The sequence below is a fragment of the Theobroma cacao genome, chromosome 4 (genome assembly GCF_000208745.1).
Source record: "Theobroma cacao cultivar B97-61/B2 chromosome 4, Criollo_cocoa_genome_V2, whole genome shotgun sequence".
Classification (NCBI taxonomy): Eukaryota; Viridiplantae; Streptophyta; class Magnoliopsida; order Malvales; family Malvaceae; genus Theobroma; species Theobroma cacao.
Window position 1 is genome coordinate 28,432,253 of NC_030853.1, and position 6,494 is coordinate 28,438,746.

General features: G+C 29.2%; 1 pseudogene; it reads right to left on the minus strand.

Moving 5' to 3' along the window:
• On the minus strand, positions 4,036-6,230 carry LOC18603095 (annotated as a pseudogene).

Sequence of the window (6,494 nt, forward strand, 5' to 3'; positions counted from 1 at the left end):
CGAGTTGTTCTTGTAATTCTTGAATTTGCTGACGTAGTTTTGCAATCTCAATCTCGTGATCATCTCTTTGACGATTTTGACGTCTTAACGGCATTTTATTGTATGATGATGATGATGTGGTGATGTAGAGCAAAAAAAAAAGATAATGATATAACTATAAAGCAATAAATAAAATTATTCGAACAGAGAGTATTGAAACTTGACAGTGAATCTTTATGCAACGAACAATGATCCTCTCGCTCTAATACCAAATTGACGTCGGGGCGTTGTAAAAACACTTGGACATTATGAAAGACACCAATCGTGGCGAGGTTGAAAACCCCACTAAGGTGAATCACCAATCTTGACAAGGTTGAAAACTCCACTAAGGTGAAAAATAGCCAAAATCTCACTTTGATTGGTTAGGCCAAAGATATTAAAACCTCTTACTATTTAAAGAGAACCTAAAAAAATAAGCACTCATACTTAAAAAAATATTTTTTATTAATTCTCAACTTTGAATGTCTTACAACTAAGCTCAATGGTCCTATTTATAGTATTATAGGCCCAAATCCTAATAAAACTCTACTTCTAGTTTATCTAATACAATTAGAGTAATTAATAAGATATTTAAATAAAATAGGTGTTCTATTCCTAAATAGAATATGACTATCCTAATCAAATACTAATTCTTAAAAGTATTAAAATAAAATAAGAAAAGAATCCTAATCTAAATAAAATAAAGAAAATAAATCATAAATCAACTAAATTAGCAAAAACTAAATACAATCCTAAATGCTCTTGCGTCACTAACTCAGACCCAAGTCTCTGTTTTCATTTCTATCTTTCTTATTAATCGTTCATTCATTAGTGTAAATGTGGTAAGTGTCCGTAGTTTTCAAATGTTTCATTTCATATCCCTTTATTAACCGCTGTTAATTACTAATTGATTTTTTCCATTCGTGTCTCAGACCTTGAATAGTTCAATGTACTTGTTTATGAATGCAACATATACTAATATTATTCTTGCCATACAAGCAGCTGGTATATATATGAAATTTAATTACATCTTAGGAAATCCCAAGGTCTTTTAACCTCGGTAACTATAATAAATTCGTGGCATAAAAAAATTTCATATCAACTAAATCATATATATATATATATATATATATATGATATATATATATATATATATATATATATAAATATATATATAAAGGATCATTTTATCTATTATCAATTAATTTTAAAGTCATTTTATTTTCAGTGTTTTTGTCAAAATCGTGATATGAAAAATTTCATATCAATTAAATTTGATAATTTTTGAATATATCTACATATATTAAAAGTTGTCCCTAAATAGGGTAATTGTTTGACACCTGCATAACCTAATTGTTTGACACATGATGGCTTGATTTGGGTTGAATTGTCCCTAAACATGTGTGATATTTTGTTATTTGTTGAAAAGGTTTGTTTGATTTTTTTTACTGATGAGGTTTTGCATGTTTGTTTGATTTTTTTTTACTAATGAGGTTTTAGGTATTTTGAAAGATGTTGAGGATGATTTTGTTTGTTTATGTTTACTTCAACATATTACTTAATAATATAGATTTTTAAATAAAATATACATTTTTTTCATATTAATTTATTAATTAAAAGAACATATAGCTTCAACATATTGCTTAATAATATAGATTTTGTCTGTTTATAGTGTTTTTTTGTTTAGTTTTTCTTCAAGTCAGAATTTGGTTGTTAGGTTTTTTTCTTTCATTCTTATTTTTGGTCTATTTTTGTTTTTTTTAATGTTTTTGAATTTATGGATTTTAGGTTGCATGTAATTGATTTTTGCTTTTGTTCCTGTTGTGATTTTTTTATTTGTTCTTCATTGATGATTGTATGTTATTTGTTTTATTTCGTTTAATTATCATTATTAATTTTGCAGATATTTTATTTATGTTAATGATCAGGGCGTCTTAAATGAGAGACTATGGATAGCATGATTTCATGATTTGTTAGAAAGGGAAGAAAAGAAAAAGGAAAATAGAAAANTTTTGTTATTATTTTTTAATATTTTATTTCTTTACTGATAATATTTATAAGTTTGTCTTTTTTTTTTGTCAGAAAAATTGTCATACAAATAAACATTAACTACCCATTGTTTTTAATTCTTTTATGCATGAATTTTTCTGTTTTTTAAGTTGATTTGATTTTTGGATTAATTTTTGGACTATGATTGATTAGTGTTGCTTTATTCTATTGTACAATCTTAGTTTTTATAGGTTTAAGATAACTTCCAATTATAATTGTTTCAAAGGTATTTTATATATTGTTCTTATTTTATTTTTTAATTTCATGATTTTTTTATTTTTTCAAATTTTTATTATTTGGGTTCTTTATTATTTTTATTCTTATAATATTGTTGCTTCCATATAGAAACTAGAAGCCTTTCATCCAAGTTTTTAAATTCTTTCTTTGATTTTTATCTTATACGATTAAGTGTATAGTTATACTTTCAATTGTAAACAATAATTTTCTGGCACCTTTACCCAAGTTGTATCAATTATTAACTGTTATTACCTGTTACTCATCTTAACTCATATAAATCATATAAGTTTATTTTTAATTATCTTTTGAGTAAGAATATGTCCTTTACTAGAAAATATTCCTTAATTTACATGTTTTTTATTATTAATTTGCTATATGTTTATCTTTCAACTCATTTGATATTTTTTTTGTAATTACTTTCTGAATATTCAAAAATATCATAGATAAATGTATTTTTACAAAATATAATATTAATCCACCATTCACTTTATAATTGTATAGTATTAAAATCATATTGATAGAATATTATCAAGTTGCAGATTTGGTGAGTTTTGAGATTTGGTTAGTTTTTCTCTTTTTTTTTTTAATTTTTTTTATTATTCTTTTTATTAATGTTTAATTTCTTTATTGATTACATTTACAATTTTATCATTTTTTTAGAAAACATTGTCATATAAGTAAATATGAAATACCTATGGTGTTTTTTATGCATGAATTTTCTGTTGTTTAAATTGATGTGGTTTTTGGATTAGTTTTTAAGAATATAATTGATTAATATTGTTTTAATTTTATAAGATTTTTTTGGGTTTCTCTTTCTAGAATTGTTTGTCCTTTCTTATTTAGTGTTTCCGCTTTAGTTTTTCTCTTCACCCCTTTCTTCCTCATTTTCTTTGTTTTTCTTCTTTTGTTTCTTTCTATTTTCTCAACTCATTTATCTTTCAAACCAAATTTCTAATTTTTTTTTGTTATATTTGTTATTTTTGTTTTCACTTTAAACTTTTTTACATGTAACTAATATATATATATATATATTTTTTTTTAAAAAAAATTTTTGAACTTACTTTGTTTTTAATAGGAAAAATAGCACCATTTGTGAATTTTGATATGTGTTTTCAATACCAGAGTAGTCTCCAAGTTAAATTGACAGATAGTCATCAAAATATCTATTGATTTTTGAATATTTATTTTCACAAATTACAATGTAATTTCATGTTTGCAAATGATACATAGATTTATTATTTACTTTTAGATAATTATCTTTATTATTAATGTAAATTAATTTTATATTTTATACATACATCGAATAGTTGTATCTTGAAAGCACAACACGGGTTATACTCTAGTTAATATAAAAAGGGTTATTTTACCTATTGTTAATTAGTTTTAAATTAAATGTTTGTTCTAACATTTAACATGGTATTAAGGTATATGTTGTCTTTGTTTGTCAATGTGATATTCAAGCCATACGGTAAGTCCATCATTCGTATATGTGAAGTTCATGTTACATGATAGGCTCGTTGTACGTACACATGTGAAAGTATTAAAATAGTGATACGAGAAATCACGCATTAGTTAAAATGAAATATCTTAAACACATAAATATTGTAAAGTGGTGATAAAAGTTATCATATTTGTTATGTTTGATGTAAAAGATGAAAGAATGAAAAAAAAAAAAGAATCGGAGTAGAATTGTAAATAAAATAATTAATTTAGATAAAAGTAGTGTTTTATTTCAAATTTAAGAAGGATTAGATTTGAAAGTATACAAATCTATCCAATTTTTCTTCCTCTTATTTTCCTCCTATCAAATGAAAGAAGGAATAGAGAATAGCATATTCTATTTCCTTTTTTCGTTCTTACCAAACACGCTAAATCATGGATAGCAAATTGTTTTAATTTAACAGAAAATGGGTTCAACTTTCGGAACATGGACGGGGAAATCGTCAATTTCATCCATCCAGGGATTCATCTCCACGGTTGGACTGATCCTTCTTAACGCTCTCCAATCAGCACTGTTACACTTGAATCCTGATCCGAACCCAATTTGCCATATCCTGTCACCTTTCTTCACCCTTCCTTTAGCTTCCGAATAAGCAAGTTCATACCACAAAGAAGAACTGGAAGTATTCCCAAACCTGTTAAGAGTCATCCTGGAAGGCTCCATGTGCCATTCACTAAGGTGAAGGCTTTTCTGCAACTCATCGAGCACCGCTCTCCCTCCTGCGTGGACGCAGAAATGCTCGAAAGCCAGCTTGAAATTGGGGATGTATGGATTTACCTGTTAAAGAGATAATTAATTTTTTTTAAAAAAGAGATATTTAATTGGTAAAATCAAATCAATGTGGCAAGAGATGATCCAAAGTAATGTCAAAAGAAAAAGTGAGTCACTAATTATAAATTTCAACTTTTATAGCAGTATTTAGTTTTAATGTTACCTTATTTTTAAAGACTTTTTTGGCTAGCAAAGTCGCAAGAAAACGGAGCTGCTCTGACACGGGAAGAACCAATGGCCCTAGTGTTGTGATGTTTCTTTTCAAAGCTTCTCCTGCCACTGCCATGAATCTTTGGACAGTGTGACGCCTACTGTGCCTTCTTCATCTTCTTCTTCGAATACACATCTGTAACTTTTGTCGTTGGAGCCTTCATGGGTGCGAAAAATGTGAACGAGTTCATACTTCGAGCAATGGCGGTCGGACGATAGGTTTGACAGAAGGAGTGCAGCTCCACCAATCCGGAATAGGCAGTTCGCGAGTAGCATTGCCCGATTGTTGCCTAAATACGAGCCGTGAGTGATGTTTTCGGTACTGACAAACAGGGCATAAGTCCTTGGGTGCACCTGTGAAAAGAATGTTGAGATTGTTCTAGTAATAGTAATTAGTATCAAATCAAATAGCTGTACCAATTAAAATATGTTGATATTCCCTTAACATATTTAGTTAGGGGTGTATGAGTGGAGTGATATCCAGAAAGCTTTTATATATAAATAAGAATCAAGAAATAGAAAGTTTTTGTGCATTTGGCAAACCTGCAAGAGTTGTCTGGCAACCTCAATAGAGATAAGTCCTGCACTGCAACCCATCCCACCAAGATTATAACTCAAAATATTCTCTCTAAGCCTGTATCGATTCACAATGGCGGCCGAGAGAGATGGAAGTGGATTGAACAAGCTGCTATTCACCACAACAATTCCTATATCCCTAGGCTTCGTTCCAGTTTTCTCCAACAGCTCATCGATTGCTCCAAATATAGCTGCCTCTGATTCCTTTCTTGCCTCTGACATAGCCTTGCTAAATGGAACCTGCATTAAGGCTTTCGGAAAGTATGTTTTCTGACCTAACCCTGACCTCTCTAAGATTTTCTTTTGGAAGGCTAAACTTTCTTCAGTGAATATCCCAGTGCGTGCGCATGCCTGCAGAACAAGCTCTTTGCTAGACATTTCAGCTGGTTCAGGCTTTTAACATGCAAAGTTCACCAGATAAACTTTTCTTGGGCGGTTTTTGAAGTAAAGGATAGCTGAGAAAACAAGAGAAACTGAGAACATAATTCCTGTCATGTGATTGAAGCTATGGTGGCTACTTAGCTGACTGAAATCTTCAATTGAAAACGTTGGAAAATGAGCTAAGATGATGCCAAACAGGGCCACGGGCAAGAGGTGCGATGCATTGGAAACTAAGTAATGGAAACCAAGCTGAACGTGTTTGAGTTTGATGGAGAGAGAGTTGGGTATGATGTTATTTCTTCTACCAACCTGAACCTGAATCCGATCAGGTTCATTGTCTGAGTTCATCTTCCTCATTATCATCGCCTGATCCACATCCTCGGAATAGCTTCAGAACCAATTTCCTACTCGAGAAATCACCTTACCAACTTAGAAAAAGTAGGGACACGATATTGAATTTATGCCTTGCAAAAGCTTGGAAATGTGAATAAATTTATATAGCCCTTAGAGACAGAAAGAGAGAGATACAGATCCAGCTAACATACATGTATTCTCATAAAAATTTTGGCATGAAAATACCCTGCTTATGTTGGAGATTGATTCAAAGTTTTTTATTAGTCAAAATATTTGAAAAATCCTCTATCGAGATATTTTTTTTAATTTAATCATTATACTCAAAATCGTAACATTTTAAATTTTTTTATTTTAAAAATTATTTTAATTTAATTTTTCTTATATTTTTTTATTTAAA